Source organism: Hippocampus guttulatus, chromosome 7, assembly GCF_054856545.1.
Source record: "Hippocampus guttulatus isolate MCC_2025c chromosome 7, RoL_Hgut_1.0, whole genome shotgun sequence".
In the NCBI taxonomy this organism is placed as follows: Eukaryota; Metazoa; Chordata; class Actinopteri; order Syngnathiformes; family Syngnathidae; genus Hippocampus; species Hippocampus guttulatus.
Window position 1 is genome coordinate 8,412,922 of NC_141267.1, and position 12,593 is coordinate 8,425,514.

The 12,593-nt window shown below is 41.7% G+C and overlaps 1 protein-coding gene across 5 annotated transcripts in view; it reads left to right on the plus strand.

Moving 5' to 3' along the window:
• The window catches only part of kank3 (KN motif and ankyrin repeat domains 3), a 51,568-nt gene that overhangs the window by 21,332 nt on the left and 17,643 nt on the right, over positions 1-12,593 (plus strand). Inside the window, exons 1-2 of one of the 5 annotated variants that reach the window (XM_086115948.1) lie at positions 272-355; positions 4,335-4,438. The gene's annotated coding sequence lies outside the window, so the exon portion shown is untranslated. Of the gene's footprint in view, positions 1-264; positions 457-4,334; positions 4,439-12,593 lie in introns of those variants that run through there. The other 4 variants (XM_086115950.1, XM_086115951.1, XM_086115949.1 and 1 more) reach the window with 4 other exon arrangements.

Consider the following 12,593-nt stretch of genomic DNA (forward strand, 5'->3'; position numbering starts at 1 on the left):
CAATAGAGAAAGTGACAGCAAACCAAGCAAGGTGAACGTTGACTAAAAAAATGACACATTGGCAACTGTTCACAATGTTGTGAGAATTAAGAAGGAAAGTTTTTATGTGAAACTGGTCAATTGTCAACCTTATTATTATTATTATTATTATTTTGCTTCTAGAGTTCTGAATGTTTTATTTTGAAACTCCAAATCGGAAATGTGCCCCCTCTCTCTTCAATCGACACTTCTGTTGAACTTTTTAAAGGGAATGGGAGTTCTCTCTCCCCCACCCCCCTCCCAAAACGTTCCTTGCTTCCGCGAGAGGCATGACCAGTCCCAGTGTGACCGCCCGGCCCAGGAGAAAAGTCAGGAGGTAAGCAAGAGTCCCGGGCATGATTAGCATACATTGATACACCATATTGATCGATTGGTTACCTGCTCTACGCGCTCGAATTACAAGTTCCACGTGTTATGGTGAGTCGTGATTCCAGACTCCCAACTACTGGTAAAAAGTGTTTCTTGACTTCAACTATGTACGCTTATGTTTGATGTTAATGCTTCACACTCGTGCTTGCAATGTTATTCCGCTGCGTGACACCCACAGAAGCTCGTGTTGTTTACTTGTTTGTTTGTTTGGTTTCAATATCATCTTGTCTCCGGTGAGGAACGTTGTTTTGTTTATCATCCTCGGCCACCTCAACCCAACGTCAGCACAAATATGTCCTGAAATCATAAAATTTCAAATATCCCATTTCTTTTTGTCATGAAAGTGCTGTAAATTACTGCTTGGAAACAAATTCTTTGGTTCTCTGGAAATGAAATTATCAGATCGTTTTCCTCAGATGGTTTCACTCAGCAAAAATGTGACCCCGCCACATCCAAGCGTCTCACCTACTTCTATTGACTTAAGTGTTGGTTGCTGTCTTATGTGATGCGGAAATGCTGTTAATATGTCAAATAGTATGCAGTTTGTTACATGTTCAGCAATGGTATCATAAACATTTGATTTGGGTTACTCTGCAAACGCAAGCAGATCTCACAACGCACGTCAACAGCTTTGATGATCTGGTGGCACTTTCCTGATTGCGGAATTCTGGGAATGAGAAGCAAATGTAAAAATATGTTTACCACCTAAACGGTAACATCCTGTTGCTGCAGACCTTTGCAAAGTACATTCAATCTCCATGTTTTTTGTGGACTTCAATACCTGTACTGCAACTGGCACACTCTATTCATTATTTCTGGTGTTTGACTGTTTACACAGTAAGATGGGGAAAGGGTGTGACCCAAAAGAAACCACCATTGAGAGCATCTGTTTTGGTGACTTCGGGATTGTGTGTTGGTTTCATCAGGTCATCAGTGCACCCTATTGCGGCACTTAGGAATAGAGAATTGGTGTGCTGTTTACAGTGCGATGCGTTCAGGTACCCTGAGTGACATTGGCACTGACAGACTTGAAATGACATTCAGATTAAAATGGACCAGTGGATTGGTGGTTCTGGTAAAAGGTCCTGAAGTTGTCATTGTTTGGATGTCAGTCCTCGCTGTAGTGTTTTAACACACTTTTCTTGATGTGATTATTGGTGTCTCGAGTGGGGTTTATACTGTATGTACGGGTACCATCCAGTTTAACCTCTAAGGGCAAACACAATCTGTTCCTGGATGCTGGCCTGGTGGTTTGTTAGCATGTTTGAAGTTCAAATTTCGGCATCAGTCTTTCTGTGTGCAATTTGCATGTTCTCCCTGTGCTTCCCTGCAGGATCTCACTTTCTTCCATTCCAAAATGTGTGTTAGGCTTAATTGAAGACTCTGAATCAGGGGTCACTCACGTGGTGCTAGCGGGCACCCGATAGCCTTCGAGGACCACATGAGTAACCTTTGGGTTTATTCTAAAAATAGCTGTTCACTGAGAGGACATTGTGATTTCCTAGGAATGTTGTACAAGTAACCATTTGAAAAAAAAAACACTTGCAGGGATTTATAGAAATAGGTCTAATTTTAAAAAAAATACATGTATCCATACTTTTTATATGGTTGTGGCACTCATTAAAGTGAGATACATTTGAGCTGACCTGCAACCATGATAAGGGCAAGTACCATCGAAAATGGAATGGAAAATAAGAATCAAATAATTTGTCCGGAGTCCAACTCTTCCACCGTTATCAACCCTTTAATAATTGTATCAACATTCTTCACTGTCATGCAAGTTCGTTGACACATTTAATTGCTGTATAAGAACATTTAAATGCAGTTAGAATCCGTTTTGGAACTCATGTTTTGATTGTGCTGAGGAGAGAGGACAATTAGACCATTAGAAGACCCACAAAAGTAAAGAAAAAAGCAAAACAGATTTGTGGAGCTGTGGAATCCTTTACCTGCACTTTGTGCACCTTTCAAGGCGTATTTCTTTTTCAGTCAAAGCTGATTGCATATCGACTGTAATTGTACATCTTCAGGGTCATTTGGCATTGGAGGTTCCACTATATGAAAGTGGGGGGTGATATGATATGCAAGCTTGTAAAGAGTGCTAAACATTGATTCATCTACGTCTTGATTCGTGAAAAATGTGACTTTTAAGGCTTTCTAGATTTAGAAAAAGTTTTTACTCTTCTCTGCACAAGTGTTACCATCAGCACATCTATTACTAACTATATTCCCCTGTAGCCAGAATCCGGCACAGAGTTTTTTGTAATTTCGACAACCTGCTTCTGAATATTGGCAATCAACCCACCCTCCCCCCATCATTTATTTTACAACAGTCCACAATGAAACACTTAACAGTGGTTTTCCCAAAAAGAAATTCTGTAAATGTAGAAGTTAAAGTTCCCACTAAACCTATAAACCAATATTTAATGATGTAATATAATCAAACATGAATCAAAATACGTGACCACAGTGTTGGCCAAATCAAGTTCATGCGAGTTGACACATGCAGAAGTGTGCTGGAGTTGTCCTTTAAGTGCAGCAAGCAGCACGTGTGATGTTCCGAACAACATTGTGCCGTTTCCTCTGGCGTCTTTATGCAACCGTACCTTGAGCTATGACTTACTGCTGCGGCGCCTCAAATAGACACGCTGTAAAGTTTTGTCAGACGTGTCAGGAGGCCAGAGGAAGTCTCTGGTTCTGCACAGACAAACAGCGCTCCATAAGCACGCTCCTCTTGTGTCTGCAGCGGAGCAGGAAGAGTACATTGAATTAAATGCTCTTAAATTTAGCTCTGTGGTCATGCAGTGTCGTGATGCTTGAGCAAATATATGCCGCTGATTTCCATTTTTAGCCCTATTATGAGTTAACGTTATCAGCCGCTGAGTGCAACTGCTGTCACGTGAGGTAAGGAAGGCCAGACTCAACGGCATTCGTTTGCCACGTTGATTGCCGGGAATAGCTGAAGACCTCCTGGAAGCCTGAACGACTACAGTATGCGCAGGACAGTATTTGTGTTTGTTTGCCTGCATTTCTGAGTTAGGAGGTTATCCCATGGTTTAAAGGAGACATTTTGCATTCAAAACAGGTCCTAAGTGTCCAACTAAAATGAGAATTTCAGTCAAAATACACTATGGATGAAGAATAACAAGACCCTGAGCACCCACTTGTTGATATGCAATGTATGCAGTAAGATAAGCCATCACGACGAAATGAGGTTTTCTACTTCTTAGCCAGAGTGTGAAGAAAAAGAAAAAAAAATTCAATTGAATTTCAACTCACGCAGGGAGCACTTTGTCCCCAAGCTGCCGAAATACACTTCAATAAGTTTAATGATTTAAATGCCGGGCGGCCCGTGGTCCAGTGGTTAGTGCGTCGACCTCACAGCGCAGACAGAGGTACCGGGTTCAATTCCAGCTGCGGCCTCCCTGTGTGGAGCTTGCATGTTCTCCCCGGGCCTGGGTGGGTTTTCTCCGGGTCCTCCGGTTTCCTCCCACGTTCCAAAAACATGCATGGCAGGCTGATTGAACACTAAATTGTCCCTAGGTTTGAGTGTGGGCGTGGATGGTTGTTCGTCTCTGTGTGCCCTGCGATTGGCTGGCAACCGGTTCAGGGTGTCCCCCGCCTACAGCCCGAAGATGGCTGGGTTAGGCTCAAGCACCCCCTGTGACTCTTTTGAGGATAAAGCAGAACAGAAAATGGATGGATGGATGGATTTAAATACCATAGATCTGTGCATGTGGCACATGCAGTGAACACATTGTCAAAAGCATATACCACCTGCCCCAATGTTTCTGATTTAGCATATGTTTTGGCTATCAGAAACAAATGCTAATAACACCGTTAGCTTATGTCAAACTGTGCTAACATTGCAACTCTGCTTCCCTTTTGGCCTTGACATGATGAAGTGTGTGTCTTTTTCCATCCAGCGGCAGGGTGGGACAAGTGAGCATCGAGCCTGTAACTTCATTCCCCTGTCCTGCCATTCCTGGCATTCGCTGTTCATGCAGACATCACGGCTCTGGTACTACCGGTACGTCACAACGTTGACAGGCTCTTTGATGTATCGATTAATCACTCCATTTTCTTCAAACAATGGCTCCAGGAAGAGCTCGGCTCATGCATGCAGTCCGGGACAAACGCAGGCGCAGCATAAATATTCAACAGTGGAACTGGAGTGGTTGTCTAAGAATGGAGATTCTGCCCTATTTTTATAAGAGTGCTCAGGCTCGTGTCAATAAATGTCCAAGAAGTTCTACAAAAACCCCAAAACATTTCATTTCGTCCTTCCTGTTCTTTGTTATGCAGTAGATGATGTTGATCCCGAAATTAAGTAGCCAAGTCACAAAGGACCATTTCATCCATTCTGAAGCCAGTTCCCTTCAAATTGAGTTGTAATTTAGTGGTATCAGAACGGTTTTGCAGTTTTACCACAGGCTCGGAATAAACACAATGAATCTTTTGATTTTTCATTGGCATTCCATTTCTGTTACGATTTGAGCAAATGTCGGTTTGGAGCTTTGGGGAACTCCAATTGTGTTAGCGGTAATGTCTTACACATTGGTGCTTGGTGAAAGCGATGGCTGGGCTTAAGATTGATTTTCTTATTACCCCGAGTAAATTCTTGTTTGACCATTTGGACCGCTTCGCCTCGAGGAACTAATGGCAGCATCAAAGTGTGTGCTCATGCGTTTTTTGAAGCTGTTAAAATAGGGCTGCTCGTAATGTATTCCATGGTGAAATTGTGAACTTTAGAAAGCATCTTAAGCGCTTTATTATCATACCAAGGGGAAAAGGTCAAACGTCTGCTTGGCCAGATCATACTTTATATTTAGAGCGTTGTCGACAAGGCATGAGAAAAGATATTAGGTGACAATAATGATACAAAATGTAATTTACAAGGTGTTCAACCTCATCTTCAGTATTTTACTCAAACCTTGAGTTTCCTTTCATTTCACATGTCATGCTCGGCTTCAAAATGCTGTCACAAATCCGGGCCATTTATTGTCAAGGAGATTTGACAACGTGAACGCAAAACGTTCACTTTTTAAGAAATTCTTCTCAAGTTGCAAAAAATGAGATTTAAAAACATGTATCATAGCTAGCTGCATTTTGCAGTACAATTTAACCATAGGTGACTCAAATAATCGAAATGACATTCATTATTTTTGCCTTACCAGACAAAATATCCACCAAAAAAACTTGAAGATGTGGACTCTGTGGCAAGGGTCGTTTGCACAGGATAGTAAGAGTAAGCCAAGCTGTTGTTGTTGTTGAGAACCCGGGTTTTACTTTGAGGTACAACACACGACAGAATAATTTACAACTGTCGGTCAGTTAAGTATGTTGGAGAGTATTAAAATAAACAGTGGTGCTGGGAATACAGGAGCATGTTTGGCTGATACACGAGGCTGACCGATGTGTGTGTAATATTCTTTGGACACATTTCAGCTGAGGGATTGAGCCACTGGAGTTATTATTTTAGCTTCATGCTAATTTTATCCACATGATGTCGTCTGATATCTGAATGCGACAGTTGTACACGGTTGATACTGTACGTCGGTTTGTTTCATGTGTCCCATTGTCTGTCTGCGTCTGTGTCCACTACATGTTAAAAGTACTAAATATAAATTATGATCCAAATGTTGGGATTGGAAATGAGGTATTAATCTACTGCTTAGTGTCTTGACGGAGAAGACACACACACTAACCATACGGTGACACAAACACACTTTCACGCGGTTACTGGTTGCAATGGTTGAGTCTGAATGGATTTTTGTGGAGTGAATCGTTTTCAGTTAACCAAAGCGTTGTCCTCAGATGACCAAAAAGGTCCAAATTCAAAGATACCGCTTTCTTGGTGGAGGAGCAAAAAACATTTTAGAAGCACAGTGATCTCACAAAACACACTTTTGTTCTTCAAATCAAATGAATAATGTTTGCATTTACGGAGACAGTAATACTCTTAAAGCACTGACGTATACACTGAATTTTAAGATGACTTTTTACCTAATTGAAATCCTATTTGGCTAAGCACTGATTGCTTCTTGTCTCAATCACATTATTGTCGAACATGAAGGGCCCTATTTATTATTTTTTTCCCCCCACAGCGTAAATCTAGCATAAAGCGCAGTCTAACTGTGCATGGGTGGAGATTTCTTTCTTACGCGAGACTTTGCATCGGGAGAATTGGGCGTTAGCAGGGCGTTTGTGCCGCGACGTGCTGTTGTGGGATGGAACAAGCTGACTCCCAGCCAGTCGAAACGCGGTGCTCTCATTCCCATGAAACTGGCGGCGAGTGCAAATGAAGCGGGCCTTTTTTTCTGTTGTTAGCTGGCATTGGCTCCAGCTCTCCGCAACCCTGAAGAGGACAAGCGGTCTGGAAAATAGAATGTAATTGCCCGAATGTTACTTAAACATCTGGACAGGATTTATTTGCAAGGTGAACACCAACATTGGGCATTTGCTTTTTCACATCATCGTTCTCTGTTTCGGTTTTTATGGGTAGTTCGTGACTTAATTTCTCACACAAGTGAAGACAAGAGGACTGGAAACAAAAACATGCTTCCTGCGAAGGAGGAATTGCCAAATCGGATGTGATAGAGTTCCTCAAGGGAAATGTACTGCATATCGTTCACTCGGGATAGAATGTGGGGATGAAAAAAAAAACATTCAAACATATTCTGAATCATAACATTAGCATATTGGCTTTGGGTGATGTCAGTGCAGTTTTCAACCTTGAAACTCTTCTATTCATTGGCTCCTAATGGAAATGTTGTGTCGCTTGTGGAAAAGCTTGCCTGCCTTATGAAGTCATTTCAGAAGGCTGGACTAGGTGTGAACAGTGCTGTGCCAAAGAACCGAAAGCCAACTCAAGCATTCTCATTATAATATTTGATTCATTTTTTAAAAAATCGTTTAATCTGATTGTGTCGGGGGGAAAATCTAGCAAGTTCATTTAATATGAGTAAGACAATATAAAAGATTAAAATAAGAACAGAATAGCACAGTCTGATGAGAATGTGTTACCTTCCTAAAAGGCTTTGTAATGAAACTAACACTAACATATCAATTGTGACTTACGGTACTTTTAATTAACACAGTGTGGTCAGACTGGATTGATGTGACAAAGGAAAAGACAACATTGTGGTCAAACACAACGAGGGAATCAGAGAAGGTAACATTTGCCTTTGCTTTCCGTCTAGCTGCTTTTGTTGAAGTCTGCCCCCAAACCTTGACGTTTGCAGCAAACCGTTGAGGGTCAACACACTCGAGAGAAATCTCTTCCAGATTGTCGTCTGTTCAGATGAATGAAACGGGCTATAAAGTTCAACTTGTTAAAAAGCCAAACAGGAATACAAGGAGTGATCATGTTATCTGACGTCAGTGACGGAGAACGCCAATTAGACGTTGACCGAATTCGTCCCTTCTGGGGATCGGAACTTTTTTGTTATGTTCCCTCAGCTGAGAGCATCTCCACAGTGACTGAGGTGTGTCCTCGGGATGTCTATCCAATGTACCTTGTCATTATTCCAGCCCTTCCATCAAAGGCGCGCTACAGTGCTATAATTGTCTCAAGAGAGGGAAATAGCATATTTCTGTTGTTTCTAAGCAGAAAATGCCGCCACCTGGTCCGTTTCTGTGGATGTAAGATGCAAACATCTGGTGGCGGAAGTCGTTAACCGTTGCGAAGAAGTCTTTAAACGCAGCTTTGTTGAGCACATGCCTGAGTCAACACAAGATGTTTGACTTTTGGTGTGTGCTTGCGAGAAAACACCAAAAGCTGAGGTGAGGAGTGAAAACGAGAGAAAACAACCACCACCAGTATTTGTATTTCCATTTCAGTTGTTACGAAGATGACATTTGAGAACAGGGCTGTGAGCGTGTGAAGTTGGAAGAACCAGGTATGCTTGTTCCAAAATGCAGTGGCACATCACCGATGTTGTATTTGGGCGAAATCCGATTTTGTGAGGCCTGCTTTACCTCAGAGGGGCTCGGTGACTTCCAGCAGTGGGACTTCTTTAGCCGTCTGACGGATTGTTGCTTCTGAGACTGAAACTATGAGCTCTTTGTACCCTTTTTGGATGAAAAAGGATGCCAGGAATGCCATTGTTCTCAAAACGACAGACACAATCTTGCTATTCTGAGGAATTGTTTTTGTCTCGTCAGCTTTGGTTCCTGTGGTAATGTGTTTTTTTTTGTTTTGTTTTTTTTGGATGTTCCAACTTTGATCAAAAGCCACATTGCTGCTTTGCCCACACGCTGAGCTGCCACTGGAACCTTTTTCTTCATTCACACTAACACAAATACAGTTACTTGAAATACATATTCTCATTTTTAGCACATTGGTAAACATTTTGGCAGAATCAAACAGCTTGTTAGGGTTGGGGAGGCTGTGTATTACTTTTCTTGCCTGTCTGGAAATATTTGACTTTTTGTGCAAGAATCAGGGACAGAACAGGAACAACAACAACAAAAGATGCTGCAGTGATATTTTCTCATCCCTCAAATTAAGAATGCTTTAGCTGAAAGCTGCGGGTTTAGCCACTGTAAGCCCCGTCATTTTATCGGGTCTGAGTCAGTCTTGGGCCCTGAGAAGGGTCATTTGTCCTTCATTATTTTTTCCCCAGAGAGGGGTCTTTCATGTTAATTATTGATTGTCTCATAATCTGTATGCAATTTATGGCGTTCCAATTTTTAAAACATTTTTTTGGACTCAATTTGAACTTCTGTGCTTGTTTCCAGTCATCCCCGCATAAGACAGAGAGAGAGAAATTCCAAGAGTAATTGACATATCATAGATCTATTGCGAACGGATGCCACAGCATGGTGGCAAAGCACCATTTTTGTCCAAATGAAACTCCTTACTTCACTCCAACACAGTTCCTTGACACCAAGATGCATCAAGATGGCTGCGAATACTTGTATTGCTTTCATCTGAGCACAAAAAGTGGCAATACGTGAATTTTTTCCAGCAAGGAACAGATGATAGGATACCCCCCCCCCCCTCCCCCCTGAAAAATATTTCCAATACGTGAATGGACAAAATGACTATGTGTGCATGTAACTTGCAATCCACAGGTTAGCTGAGCTTTGCATTATAAACACCCGTAGGATAATAGAACTTGTGTCTAACTGCTAAGCTGGTTCTCAAACACTCTCACCAAACACGAGTCAACTTTATTCGATCGACCGTGCGACATTTCTGAATCTGGACATAGTTAAGAGAGAATGAACAGGCCTTCCGCTGTGAAGGAAAACAACGAGGCCTCACAACACATGGGTGAGAGTGTCGCCACCAAAGAGGCATAAAGCTTCATTGTCAAGGCACAATATGCTCGATTGTGCTTGCTGGACAATCTGGAAGGAAGAGGAAGGGCCTGCATGCCGTGTTTCAAGCCACCCTGACTCTGCTAGATGTACACATGAGCAAATGTGATGCCAGGGTGTGATGTATGCAGAAAGGACGGGAGGCAGGAAGGAGCTACTTGACTTCTCAAAATGTGTACCGTAAATAGACTGAGGTGACAATTTTTACAGTGGAGTCGACATTCTGTACGTGATAATGAGCCACCAAAGGTTGGAGCTGACCTCTGTTTCATGATGATGGCGGTGTGTGTGTGTGTGTGTTGTGGTCATGCTGACTATCTTTGTTTGGCGCGCACTCATTTGCTTGACTTTTCTCCAGTGGTTTCCTGCTGCCTGCAGGAAGCAGCTTTCAGAATGGCCTGATGGGCTTCCTGCCCACCCCTCCACCTCCATCTCCTCCCCCAAACGCTCCAGCACTTCCACCCTGATTCCGATGGAGAGACAATGGCAGGTCTCCTGCAGTGACATAGAAGGGTGGGCGGGGGTATATGAGTGGGATTTATAAGAGGAAAAAGTGGGCTTCCTTTCAGGAAGCTGCACATTTCTGTCAAAGCAGCGTGAGGCCCCTCTACTCTTGTGCATTGTGCATGTATGGAGACAGAAATCAAATCTCCTTCGAATTAATTTCAGATTCTATGAGGGATTACAGTTGAGATAACATGGATTTAGGTTCAAATCGGATGTGAGTAATAAAAAAAAAAAATTGAATCATTTTCATGGTGAATATCACTAGCCAACGGATGACAGGAAGTGCGTATATTATTGGCTTTTTGTTGCTGGCTAGATCTTAACTCTGTGGTTAGGAATGGTTTATTTTGGAGTGAATGTGATTTGTGTGCAGATTAGTGTATGAGCGGTTTCCAATGTAAAACAGCCAAGAGGTAAAAGCGGTTGTCTGTCTAGAAGGAGAACATCAGCTTTAAGTCCCTCCACCCTTTGCCAGGGTCGCTCTTTTGCCCTGACGTCTCTTTTTCGGGAAAAGGGGGCGGCGTTGGGAAATGAAGTCATTGTTACAAAACATGATCCTGAGACCCAAAGCAGTACATTTCCGCTTCAGTGAAAATTTGGCCAACCCAATCTTCGCCGTTTGCCTGATTCCATCTCTGTCAGGACATGAGACTTTGCTGCTGATCACATGTTCCCACACCACCAAAGAGGGGAAAAATATTTAACTGCATCAGCTGTGGAAGAGAACTTTCTGTTGCTATTGAATACATTTGCTTGCTAAAAAGCTGTTTTTTTCCCATCAGCTCTCGGTATTTCTTGTTACCGATGCAAGTTTGTAGTGTAGTGTGAAGACATTGGAGAAGGTTACTAAGCAAGCCATAATGGCAAGAACAACAAAATTGGACCTTGATTTAGGAGTGCCTATTAAGTAGAGTGTGCGCAAGCAGTAACTCGCAAAGGGAGTTTTGGTAGCGCATAGCATTAATTCAATCACTGCCAACCAACCTAGTTTTATGCAAATGATATAGGTACCTGTCAAAGGTATTGAATGAGTTCAAAAAATAAAAGTATATTCCCACCTAGAATACGTTCCAAAATTTGGAAATTTGTCACTTAATTGAACTACAGGGGAGCCTGTCATACGCCTGTTGCATGCCTCACTGTCTGTCAATCTATTTGTCTATCTATACCAAATATACCAAAATATAGTATACTTAGAATAGGCTCCAGCACACCCTGTAACCCTTGTGAGGGTGAAGCAGATCAGAAAATGGATGGATGGAAATAAATAAATCATTCCTCAACGTATGTTGGACTTTTATCATTTTTGATATATATTCTTATTTTAAGCAGCTTGCCTGATCTTTATACACTTTGTGATAGAGCTTCAATGTGACAAATATTGATATAAGACTCAAGGTCATATATTCCTGGTGTAATTTTTAACTTGAAAGAGAACCTATCTCAATAATATTAGGGATTACATTTCACAAGATTTCTCAGAATGCTTGTCAATACATTCCAATTCAATAGCATTCCAATCCAATTCAATAGCACACAAATTCAATATTTGTGTGCAATTGGCTTTGGCCCAAAGTCGGCTAAATTGAGCGTTCAAGTTGACATATTGCATGCTGTTTGCAAGAGATGTAAAATTGGTGGAGACCACCATATTTAAAAGAGGGTTTTACGCTTGAAGTCGCACTGATGCTTTTCACAGTGGGAAATATGAATGAGTGCCACAAGGGTAAATTTGATGTGATTGAATTTTTAAGTGCTAGTGGAAGACAAATACATATATTACTGAATTCCCTAAAATAAATCACTCTTTTGGTGAAGCAAGCAATAACATAATAGCCATGTTTTGTTGGATTTAGCTCATCCTGAGTGCCCATTCTGCATCAAAATAGGATTTAAAACTTGGGCGCACCCGAATAGCTGCTCTGAATGACGCCAGTAGCAACCGGTTTTCACTGTGCAAAAATAACCCATATGGAAGCAAATATAGAGATGAAAGGAGTTTTATTACAGGCACTGGCTCCAAGTAGATCAGTCAGAAGCTCAAAGATTGCATTGCTGAACAGACATGTTGCAATCATTTTTGTTTTTAGCATTTTAAAAAATGTTTGCAAGAGCGAAAAATGTCTTTGCTTCATATTTTGCCTGTGCCTCCTCGTCATGGTTATATGCACAGTGAGCCGGTAGCCCCTGCCTTTTAGAAACTGTATTTAAAGATGAAAAATAAGCCACGACAATTCATCCCTACTTGCATATTTTCCTCCCAGAGTGCACAAAATTAACTGTAGCAATATAGCGCATTTAGTAGATCAGCAGCAGTTGAGCCATCAAGTTTGTGACCATTTTTGCAGATG